The following is a 12,978-nucleotide window of genomic DNA, read 5'->3' as shown; positions in this document are numbered from 1 at the left end:
CTACTTCTTAGATTTGACCCTACCCCTCCTCCCCCCCAGGCAGCTGGGTCACACAATAAACGGACAAGAGGCACCAACAGACTGACACACACTGACCTTGTCACGGGTCCTCGTTATATGTAAAAATGCGACTCACTAACGAGAATGCCTCGCCCTCTAATGCAATGACATGCATGGAGTCTTTACTGTTTGAAGAAGGTGCAAGATCTCAATTAGGACGGCATGAGCAACGCTGACCCCAGCAGAATGCATGGTACCAGGGCCAGACTGGGAACAGCAACCAGCTCTGTCAATGTGCTCCAGGGCCCTAGGCGTGGGGTGTGGTGGAGGGAGGAGTGTGCTAGTGAGAAGCACCACTCCTGCTGCAATGCTCCGCTTTTGTTACAGGGAACCGATATAGCAGCACCACTGCAAAATCAGCCCCCCCGTAACAAAACCAGCCCACACTGGTCCAAAACCGGCCCCCGCCCTTTTGGCCCACCAGGAAAATGCCCAGTGCCCGCTACGGCCAGCCCAGCCCTGTATGGTACCTGTCAACAGTGCCTTGAGCACCTCAACAGAGGTAAGCGGAAGTAGATAAATGCAAGTAGAATACACACCAACATAGCTGTAATTGGGAGAGATGGGTTCCTGTGAAGAATACCGCACTTGCTAAAGTTTGTCTATTACAAATTCCTCACAGCTGTACTAGCATCCCAATCGAAAGTGAACACAGAGGTTGTTAAAAAGAGGAAAAGGTACACAAATTTTAAGTACAGTAAACCTTTACTTTTCTATCCTTCTGTTGTCGATATTTGAGGTACTTATAGAAAATGAAGGACCCAGTCTTGTTCAAGCAAAAGGGGATTTGACCCTTCACCTGGGAAATACCTTAGGTTTTCAGTAAAACCCTCACCCACCAGGGTTACCCCTTGGTGGCATGCTTCATCACAGGGTCCTTCCCATTCCGCTACGGAACGGGGCGTGTCATGACCAAACGAATTACGCGAGAGCACTGATTTTACAGACTATGCGAGGCAGATGTCGTGCCGTGGAGGAGTAAAGTCAAAAACAGGGGCGGAGTGTACTTAAAATTACCTGGCTGGTGTGAATAGTGCTTTATTCTGACCCCTAGTCGGCAAGGTTAAAAAATAGGAAAAAGAATAGGTTATTTCGGGAATTTTATGTTCTCATACCCTACTGGTTGACATGTTTCTAGCATATCCCTCTCAGCTATTCTTCAGGAACTAGTGTAGTTATAAAGTAATTTAACTCCAGGACCAGTTACACTCCTTAAGTTGTATAACTGAATACAACTTCTATTGGATTACGTGCAATAATCGCACATCCACGCACAGGTGTATAATAATTCCATATCACCTGATCCTTGTCACGTAATAATATGTAATTAATGAAGCCCGCACTTCATGGTTGCACCGGCGGGGAGACCAGTCTCCAGTGATGCACTTAGCTCAGCCGGACCCCTCTAACGATCCTTTAAGTTGTTAGCCACATTTATGGTACACAATTTGCAAACTTTGGCAGGATAGATGGAAGGCTAAGCCTGCCTTTCTGGAATTCCAAGTCACAAGATCAGTAACACTGCATTTGTCACCCACAGAACTTCAGCTCCCTAAACCATATTGTGCGCGATAACCATTACTGTTAATTTACTGCAGCTGACACCACTGCAGTGACTCAGAGCTACATTACACACAACACAATCAGTTGTTAAATGGAATCCCAATAAACTGGCTTGTATGTGCCTCTTGACAATTTATCTGATTAATCTGATAGAAAACGGACTTGGATATATGACACGTCTTTTCTGGTGTCATCCTGGTTGGTGTATGATAGTTCACATACTTTGTAGCTCCAAAACCGAAATCCACCCGTCTCTTTGCACTACACAGCAGGATATGTGATTCATGGACCATCCACTTGACCTGTGTACATACCTTGCCCTAAGCACATACCTCCCCCTAACAGTCTAAAATTGTAATGTAACACTGATGGCAGGTGCCAAGTGCACCAGCCATGCCTGCTATTTACTGTGGGAAAGAGGGACGAGGTGATAACTAGCTCCTGTTAACTCATGGAAGCCCTGCATGCGGTTGTTTCTTGTGCATCGAGTCACACGTCACTGCACTGCTTTCATTTGAGCAGATTAACAGCATGGGCTTGGCTTTTGACAGCCCCGCCTGTTTGGATTTCTTGTTGGCTGCTAAGGATTCAAAATCTGTAACCTTCTCCTTGACGACTACCACACCTGTCGTCAGCCGCCACTACATCCCTCCTCCCTGTAGAGATGTGTGAGGTAGTCTAGTGGTTGGGGGGCGGAGTCGTAGGAGGAGCAGGAACAGGAGGAGCCGGGGAAAGGAACTAGTCAGTTAGAGTAGGGACAGGAGACAGGTTGGAAGCGTGATAATAAAGCTCCAGTACGAATAAGTAATTGTGTCTGTGATTATTGTAGCAGGATGCTACAACTGGCGACGAGGGTGGGATGACACTGACCGCAGCCCACGAGACCACATACAGACACCCTGTCCCATGCAGCGTCGAGGGAAGAGCTCCGCTGCCGAGTAAAGCTGAGGCCTGATGATTGTGGCCCAGAACAAGTAACCGCGACCCAAAGAAGCTAGGGAATCCCGAGGAAATCCCGACCTGGGAGCGCTGAAACGCTCGGTCGAAGAAACCCTGTGGCGCTGAAAGTGCGAGCCCCGCCGAGTGTGTGTAACCCAGCAGCCAGAAAGAAACAGGAGTCGGGAGCCCACTCCGACCCTGTACTGTACCCAGGAAGGAAGAAGAAGTGCCCTAGAGCCGTGGACGGCGTCCACGACGTGCCGCCAGCAAGCGCTGCTAAGAGCGCTGCAATCTGAGCCCGGGCGCTGTCGGAGATCGGGAAAACCTCACGCCTAATGCGTGAGGTTTGGCAGGTCGTCGGCGCGAGAGAGCGGGAACTGCAAAAGTGACCTGGGAGTCCACCACAGTCGCACCTGATGACTGCTGTGGCCGGTAAGGAGTGAATCCTGTGTGGACTGCCCCCGTGAAGGTCCACTGCCAAGCGCTGCTTAGCGTGGCAAAATTGGAGTCCGAGTGAATCCAGACGTCGGACGTCGGAAAAACCTCACGCTGCATGCGTGGGTTTTGGCATGCCCCGCCGAAGGACCCTGCAAAGTAAGGCGGGAGCCCACCCCATCCTCACCTGACTGTGGCCTTGACCAGAGGGAGCCAAATCCGGAGTGTGCTGATCCTGAAAACGACTGCCGGTGAGTCCTGTGTGAAGAAAAGGGGTCGAATGAAGAGAGAGAAAGTAGTGCCTGTAGATGATCACGGCGGCCATCTTTGAGTCAGGCAACTTTTGGGACATCCTCCCTGTGCAAACTGTAGGCGGCCATTTTGAGGTCAGGCGAGCTGAGTTTCACAACAAGCATTGGCGAACAGAACAGAAACAAGCATTGGCGAAGAACAAACAAGCATTGGTGAAGGACAAACAAGCATTGGCGAAGAACAAACAAGCATTGGCGAAGAACAAACAAGCATTGGCGAAGAACAAACAAGCATTGGCGAAGATCAAACAAGAAGTGGCAAAGACCAAACAAGCAGTGGCAAAGACCAAACAAGCATTGGCGAAGATCAAACAAGCATTGGCGAAGACCAAACGAGCATTGGCGAAGACCAAACAAGCACCGGCGAAGACCAAACAAGCATTGGCAAAGACCAAACAAGGGCTGGCGAAGACCAAACAAGCACTGGCGAAGACCAAACAAGCATTGGCGAAGACCAAACAAGCACTGGCGAAGGCCAAACAAGCACTGGCGAAGGCCAAACAAGCACTGGCGAAGGCCAAACAAGCACTGGCGAAGGCCAAACAAGCACTGGCGAAGACCACACAAGTACTATCAAGAGCCAACAGACATACTGTGGCGAGTAGGAACCAACAAGCAGTGGCGAAAGGGAACAAACAAGTATTGGTGCATGCAAATAAACAAACATTGGTATATGCAAACAAACATGCACTGGTAAATGCCAAGAAATAGGCATTGGTAAGGCAAGTAAATAAGCGTGGATAACTGCGACGACACTGAGCACAAACCAAAGAGCGCCGAAGAGAGAAGAGCTGCTGGGCAGAACTGCAGAAGACCCAGAGGAGGGCAGTCCTACAGAGGACCCCGGAGAAAGTAGAACCATCCAAGTTCGTTCACCAGAATCTCCCTCTCTCATGGCGGGAAGAGACGTAGCACCGCAGGTCACTCCAGACACTGAAGTACCATCCCCGGCGATGCAGACTGATGATTGGATCTCGGATCTCAAACGACACCGGTGGCTCGAAGCACTAGAAGATTTCTTAAAAGCCAATGGTGAACAAAGAGAGAGGAAGTGTCTACTACTACTCCTCCATTTGGTGGGTCCGGAGGGCCGATGCCCAATCAGGACATTTTCCGAGGAGGACACCGAAATCTACAAAAGACTCCAAAGGGAGCTCTGTGCTCATCTCAACGCACAGACAGATGTGGACCATAATCGCATGGCTTTCAATACAGCACGGCAGGAACCAGGCGAACCGCTGCCAAACTTCATCACTCGTTTGCAGAGTATGGTACGAGGTTGCCACTTCAACACTTTCACAAATGAGGATGCGGTTCGACTTCGGATCGTTGAAGGGTGCACAAATCCTGACACAAAACGTAAGATTCTGCAAGGTCATTGGTCGTTAAAGGAGATCATCAAGAAGGCCGAAATTGGAATGCAAATCAAAGCAAGAGAAGGATTGAAGGACGTGCACCTAAGCGCAACTCATCCAGATACCGAGGAAGATAGAACTCAGAAAACAAACAGAACTGAAAGGAGGGAGAGGGAAGACAGACCAGCAAAAAGACAACGGGAAAGACACGGTGACAAAGAAAGTGACACAGATTATTCAGGGTCAGACTCTTCAACATCCGACCACTCGAAGTCAACCAAGGATTACCCGGAGTCAGATGACCCAGAGGCGACCATCCAAAAGAACGGTCCAAGAAGTCATTCACCTCCCAGGAGTTCCTCAAGGAGTCACTCAAGGTATGACACACAATGCTCCGATGGGGAAAAAGCATCAAGTACAGATCGCATCCCTGGACAAGATGGCATCCGGCACAGCAAGTGGGAGAGAAAGAATAACCAGAGAAGAAGAGGTCGCACTGGTCAACACCGGAAGTCGGCGCAGGAACATCAGTCGACAAGCAGTGAAGACGAGTCCAAGGAAACATCTGGCCGAAGAACACATACAACTCAAATCAGAAGTGTTGGAGCATCCAACAAGGGAGAAGGAGAAACAGGTCGCACAAGACGGACTGATTCTCCATTGCGACGAACCAAACAAGAAGACAATGAGGCAAACGCTTGGGATCAAGCACCAGGAACAAGCACAGGATCATCAAACAACCTCCCAAATGGGACGGCATTGAAGACGTTCCAACAAAGGCGCACGGAGAAACATCTCAACGACAACTCAAAAGGGAAGTACGATTCGCCATGGATTACGGACTTCAAAAATCCACTACCAAAGACAGTTTCAAGGAAACGTTGGAGAAGGAGAGGGGAGAAGAATCTCTCTGACACTGAGTGCACATCTATCCGATCCTGGAGGTCGACAAAAGACTTCTCTGACCCAGAAAGCACGTTCATGTCCAGGAACTCCTCTGACTCAGAGAGTGCGTCCGTCCGATCCTGGAGGTCAACAAGAGACTTCTCTGGCCCAGAGAGCACAGCTGTCCGATCCCGTGAGTCGACCAAGTCATGGTCCCGACAACAGCCAAGGCGTCAACCACCCGAACGCGCCAGAGAACCAAAGGACACCCTTCCTGTCAAGAGTAACGTAACACACACTAAGGTCTCTGATTACTCAGCCACGCCACAAGGCAATCCGTCATGTCAATCACAAACATATCCGGACATGGACCAGACACCGTCACCCCTGAAGGGGTCCGAAAGGCTGACTCAAAGGACCTATAAAAGGAAAACAGAGACAGTGGACCTTAGTCATCGGACAGGAAGGGACCTGCCAGCCAATCCGCAGAGAAAGCCGGACATGTCAGCAGAGATGGATCATCGGATGAGTGAAAAACATGCCCATGCACAGATAGACAACGAGTTCGTCAGACAATCTGAGGTTGTGCATGAGTTACCGAACCGAACCAAGACAGTCTCGTCAGATAATACCATACTGTCTGATGTGCATGACCCAGAGGCGAACGACAGTGTCGCCCTCGACCGGACAAGACAAGAAGGGGCAAGGGTAAGCGCAGGTGCCCATAAAAGGACCAGAACATTGTCCACTCATGAAAGGGACCGAGCACCCGAACCAACTGTTACACCACTAGAAGAAAACATGAGGACTGCAGACCGTGAGAGTGAACAGCTCACCCGCACTGTGGTCAAGAACGCCCTGATCAAGACACCGGAAAGAGTGACCAAAGTCCAACCCACCACTGATTCGACACTATTGAGGCTTGAAGAACAGACCGTCCGCCAACCCGTGTGGTGGATTGAAGAACTGCGAACACTGAGGACATTAAGATCACTTTGTTGAGAAGGGGGGAGATGTAGAGATGTGTGAGGTAGTCTAGTGGTTGGGGGGCGGAGTCGTAGGAGGAGCAGGAACAGGAGGAGCCGGGGAAAGGAACTAGTCAGTTAGAGTAGGGACAGGAGACAGGTTGGAAGCGTGATAATAAAGCTCCAGTACGAATAAGTAATTGTGTCTGTGATTATTGTAGCAGGATGCTACACTCCCCTCTCCTCATTCCCTCCTCTGCCCTCCTTCACATCCCTCTGCTGCTTTGCTGAGAGATACGATTCTCTTTCTTGACGCCACTGCGTGTCCCTATTTCTCCACAGCGTCTGGGGCTCCTGCAGGTGCCTATGCCTTGTGGCAGAGCAGGGGTGAGGGGCCGCAGCGCGAGAAGGGTCAGTGCTCTGCTCGAGTCAGTCTCTAAATGTACCTATGACCGTGACAGCACCTTTGCAAGTGGATACCGATGTGAATGCCAGGGGCTCCCTGGGACCAGCCCGAGAGCTCCTGAGAGGCACTGAGGGTCCGTTCATAACTTTCAAGTAGCTGTACAAATTTGGGGCCTTGTGACGATGCGAAAAAAGTGCTCAAATGCAGGGCACTTGGCAGGGATGAGTTTGCTGAGGGGGCAGCCTGGAGTTCGGGCCCACGCTCCGCACCACGGGGGCTGCCAGGGGCCCAGCCGCGGTTGGTAGTGGGAGTATTTGCCGGGCGGTGACGTGGGGTGGGAGGTATTAAACTATGGATTACGGAGGTTTAGAGGTAAGTAAATATATAAATAAATAAAACGAATTTCGTTGCGTGCACTGCATCCCGAACTGCGATGCAGTGCACGCAACGAAATTCGTTTTATTTATTTATATGTTTATTTACCTGTAATCCTCCGTAATACATAGATTACTACCCCCCACCTCACGTCACCACCCGGAAGGTACTCTCACTACCGACCGTGGCTGGAAATAACACTAGCCCTGGCAGCCCCCGTGGTGCGGAGGCTGGTTATTCCACTGACACACGAACAAACATGTCATCAGCTGACACTGACACCATAAATAGCTCACTGATAAAATTACCCACCTCTGACATCAGAAACAACCATTCCTCAGCACACTAACCTTCCCTCCACCATGGATCATAGAGAGCAGTATCTACCCCACCAGGCCAGAGCCCATGATTGTGACTGCAATGTCACTCCCCAGTGCTGCCAGGTAGTCTGTCTGTCTACGACTGAATTTTGTCTTTCTTGGCACACTGTACCTTAAATCTTTGCTCTCGCCCAATGGCAAAAGCAACATTTCTTGCCTCCCTTCCCCCATCATGCACGCTTCACTAGTAGCTTTCCATCTACAGCATGCGAAAAGAATGAAAGCCCTAATACACAACACTCATGGCATGAGTGTGAAAAGGGGCCCACGGGCCCGAAAGAAAGTAAAGAAAATGGGCTTGATGCCCTCTAGTTGGATAGTACAGGCTTAACTGGGGTGCAGTGGACCTCAGAGTTCCCAAGGTACCATTGCAACTGCCACGCTATGCCTGTGATTGATGGTCTGACATCACAGAGATTGTCAACGTTTAACAAAAGCAAGGGTCATATCCAAACAAACCGCAACAGCACCATCATAGGACATTCCCAAGAATATTTCAAGACCCACCTACTACTGGCTGCATGCAGCCACGACTGGTGCAGGTAAGAGCGGTGGGGTGGGGGTGTAGTTGACAGACTATGACGTAAAATTACATTTAAAAAAAAGAAAAACACTTACCGTGCGCTCTCCGCATTGCCGACTCATCACCGCTCTTACCTGCACCAGCCGCGCCAGGCGGCATGCTGCTCAGGCAACAGGAAGGTGTATGAAGAGGCAGATTTGAAAGGTGATCTCCTGCAGTCACCTTTCAACTCTGATAATCCAGGACGTATACATAGTGTGTGTTCTAGTATGTCCGCCCAAGCTGACTCAATAACAGATGTGCTCTGTCTTTCCTAACTACAACCAATAAATTAGTATCAGGTCCTTGGTGACTGTGTAAAGGACATCTGTGCTTTGTGTCCAAGGGCTCCTGGCTAATCTCATCTCTATACGAGATCAAAGGGTGATCTGACCTTACAATGGCATCTCCAGTGCCAGCTTGAAGCCAACCAAATTCAAACACATCAGAGGCTAGAGAAAGGTCTATAGCACTGCAAATGCATTATAACTGCCTCAGGATCATCCATTTCCTTTGGCACAGCAGACATTAAGATTGTGGGTGCTATAAGCAAGAGGGCACCTTCTACTTACTAGCCTCGTGTCCTTGGTATAGATACAACACAACATCAGAAGGATGCAACACGAGGAGCGGAAAGTGAATTACGAATAAGGAATCATAAGTAGATGATGGAGTACCATCTCTATGTCAACCACTATACACAGGCTGCACAATGTCCCACTGCCCGTCACTTCTGTCATCTATCTATACTACTATTATAAAGAGAGAACTTGCACCTTTGAGTCAGGTAAACTCGAAAACTACACCACCAATCTGAACACCCAAGACATCTTAGAAAACCTCAGGGCAAGCAGAAGGACATATGCTGCATAAAAATAAAAAATAAACGTTGTTTAAAATATTTAGAAATAAAAATAAAGTAGTCCCTTGCAAGTAGCGCCGGCCGCGACGTATGCGTGAGGGGAGTAGCGTTGTTCACGAGCAACAGGAAGAGCGAGGAAATGAGCGCCGGGAGGAGCGTCTGCGTGAGGGGAGGAGCGGAGCTCACCAGCAACAGGAAGAGGGGAGAACATGAGCGCCGGGAGGAGCTGCGGAGCGGCGAGAAGCGGAGGAGCAGTGGCAGCGCGGGGAGGAGCAGCGGATGAGGTAGCTGACAAGCGGTCAAGCAGTGGAGAGGTAAACACTCCAGCGTACGGAGGCGCGGCGGATGAGGTAAGTCGGGACCTGGGGGGGTTACAAAGCCGAGGCGGGAGGCGGGAGGCGGGCGGGAGGCTCAAAGCGCGAGGCGGGAGGTGGGATGTGGTAGGCGCTATGCCCAATGTCGGGGTGGGGGGCGGCGGACGGGAGGCTCAAGGCACAAGGCTCAAGGCGGGAGGCGGTATGGCCAATGTCGGGGCTGGAGGCGGGAGGGATGCGGACTGGGCAATGTCGGGGGGGGTGCACAGAGGCTTAAAATGCTGCCCCCAGCCCCCTTCTGCCCCGGGCAAAGCCGGGGCGGGCTGCTAGTACTAATATAATAAAGAGAGAGCCCAAACCTTTGAGGCGGGTAATCTCAGGAACCACAGCACCAATCACAACACCCAATACAGCGTCGGAAAGGGCAGTTTCAGCAGAAGGACATAGGCTATGCAGACGTCCACCATATACATTTAAAAGGTAAAAGAACCGTGCCAGCGAAGCAGTCCCTTGTGGGCGTGTCTGCGTTGTGCTGTGGTGTGTGCTGGGGGCATGACAAACGCTGGGGGCGTGTGGTACGTTCCACCCTTCATGCCATGTCTCATATTGTTTGCTAATCCCACCCTGCTCCCTTTAAATACCCCTGCACCCCATAATCATAACCCACCCTTACTCCTTAAAATACCCCAACACCCTTAAACACTAACCCATCTTAACCCTACAAATATACCCTGTACCCCAAAACACAAACCTATCCCTAAACCCTAAAATCACCTCTGTACCCCAAAACCCAAACCTAGCCCTTAACCCTATAAATACCCCTGCACCTCAAAACCCAAACCTACCCCTGAATCCTAAAAATACACCTGTACCCCAAAACCCAAACCTAGACCTGAACCCTAAAAATACCACTGTACCCCAAAACCCAAACCTACCCCTGAACCCTAAAATACCCCTGTACCCCAAAACCCAAACCTAGCCCTGAACCCTTAAAATACCCATGTACCCCAAATCCCAATCCTACCCCTGAACCCTAAAAATACCCCTGTACCCCAAAACCCAAACCTAGCCCTGAACCCTAAAAATAACCCTGTACCCCAAAACCCAAACCTACCCCTGAACCCTAAAATACCCCTCTACCCCAAAACCCAAACCTAGCCCTGAATCCTAAAAATACCCCTGTACCCCAAAACCCAAACCTAGCCCTGAACCCTCAAAATAACCCTGTACCCCAAAACCCAAACCTATCCCTGAACCCTACAAATACCCCTATACCCCAAAACCCAAACCTAGCCCTGAGCCCTAAAAATACCCCTGTACCCCAAAACCCATACCTATCCCTAAATCCTAAAACTACCCCTGTACCCCCTAACCCAAAACTATATCTGAACCCTTAAAATACCCAAACACCCTAAAACATATACCTCAGTACCCCAAAACATATACCCCTATACCTATACTTGCCTTATCCAAAGATTTTAAAAAAGCATGCTTTTACCATTCATGCATTTACAACGAATTTCGTTGTAAATGTATGCATGGTAAAAGCATATAAAATGTAATGCCATGCGTTATAATGGCATTACGGAGTCATGGTACTTTCGTAATGAAAGTATGCTGAGTGATGGTATGCGGAAAGAAATTTGCGGAATAATGGGTGTTTACCCTCCTCCGGTAAGTACATTTGTGGCACGGCGGCCCAGATCTCCAGCAACATACCCATATTTTTTCACCACCCATTTGAAAAATGCATAGGTCTCTCTTATTGATGGCCAGCACCGACATGCACTTTTAGACACACCTCCCGCCACAAGTTCTAGAATTGCGAACTTTAGAGCTGGGGAGCTACGTTCGAATCTCTGCATCAGCTCAACATCCTGTGATTCCAGGCAAATCGCTTTGTCTCCCCGTGCCTACCACAAATGAATGTGTTCTTCTGTAATGTAAATTGTGCTCATGCCATGTTGTCGAGTTCGCACTATATAATATTGCAAGGAAAAATAAAGTAGGGAAACTTGAGTTCACACATTACTGAACGTGCACTCTTAAGTGCATCAGGAGTGCACTGTGAATCTGAGCGTCTCACAGGCCTGTCACAGATAAGAAATGCTATCAAAACGAAATCCTACAAAACAATATACTACTGGCCGGCAGCAATTCATGCCCGGACAACGTCGGGATGGGCTGCTAGTCCTAGGATAAAGGGAGAAACTAAATTTGGGGTCATAGTTATTTTGAAACCGAGCTTATAGGACTGATTTAGATGTGGAGAGTAAAGGAACATCGGTAAAAATGTCAGATACCCTGTTCACCCACCTCTGCATTCCCTATCTCATTCAGAGTGGAGGGAAATGTGCTGTTCCTGCCAGCGGAGCTCTGCCCAAAGTCGCATGGTGCTGGCCAGACACTCGCTTCTATGGCCATCATTTGAGTTTTACGCTCGATTTTCTCAATAGTCATCATACATTTCTAAACTTTGTCCTGTAGGTCATATAGGTTATTTTCTACTTTCTCGTTAAATACAATAAGATTCTTTTTTTCTTCGAGGCATTTTCTCTCAACTGTTCCAGATTTAATTACTTTTGCTTTGGATGGTGTAAACACATGTCCTAATATGGGTAATTCTGAACCAGCAGAAGAGTTGGTGGCAAGTTCATCATAACCTTCTCAGTGGTAGAAGTGGGCGGGATCAGAAGGGCACGGCGTGCCCCTACTTTGAAAAATTATCACAGTCCGTTCCCCTACTTCTTTATTTTTAAAAGCGTCTCAGGACGGCACAAAGGTGCCTACTTAAAAATGGATAACTTTAGCATTCAGCCGTGTCCCCTGTGTAGTGCTCATCGAGCAAGGCGTCTGTAGTGCCCATGGCCTCCTCCCCCTCTGTATCTGGGCGCAGGGGCCTGCAAAGCGGCCATCAGTCTTGGGTTAGCATGCAAAAACGGCTACCTCTGATGGCCCTGTTGCTGCAGTGATTTACAGCTCATTACTGACGAGGCTACCTGTCTGCCCCCACCAATACAATGGTCACATCAGGATGTTTTTGCGGCCCCCTCCCTTGAACTCCTCTGCCCTTTATTTTCAGGCTCACACAGACTGAGGGACGCCACCTGGAAAAGAAAACAAGCATTGGCAAGTGCAATAGGCCTCGCCTTTGGGACCTGCTGCATAACTAAATACTTATAAGGCCCGAAAGGTGAGACCTATTGGCTATGCCAATGCTTGTAGCAATTGGTAACCAAGGGAGAAGTTCAATCGGGGGCCAGAACTAGTCCTGTCAAAATCAATAGTGTGAATATAGTAGAGGCGTGCATGTTCCCCATAAACTTCTTAGGATTGATGATCAGATTCGCGGGAAGATGGACCCAGAGCAGACATGGGCTGCTACTCTTCGGGTTGCCAAGAAACACTAATGCACTTTATGCTTCTCTGTGCCACATCATTTGCTCGTCAAAGGTTTTATCTCCAACCCCTATTTTTAAAATACGACGTGGGGAACTGCAAGGATGCGTTAACACTTTGTTACAGAACAGATCAGGCAGGCATTTATCTCGCAAGAGCATCTCATA

This window comes from Lissotriton vulgaris, chromosome 7 (assembly GCF_964263255.1).
Source record: "Lissotriton vulgaris chromosome 7, aLisVul1.2, whole genome shotgun sequence".
Lineage (NCBI taxonomy): Eukaryota > Metazoa > Chordata > Amphibia > Caudata > Salamandridae > Lissotriton > Lissotriton vulgaris.
This window is presented reverse-complemented; position numbering follows the sequence as displayed.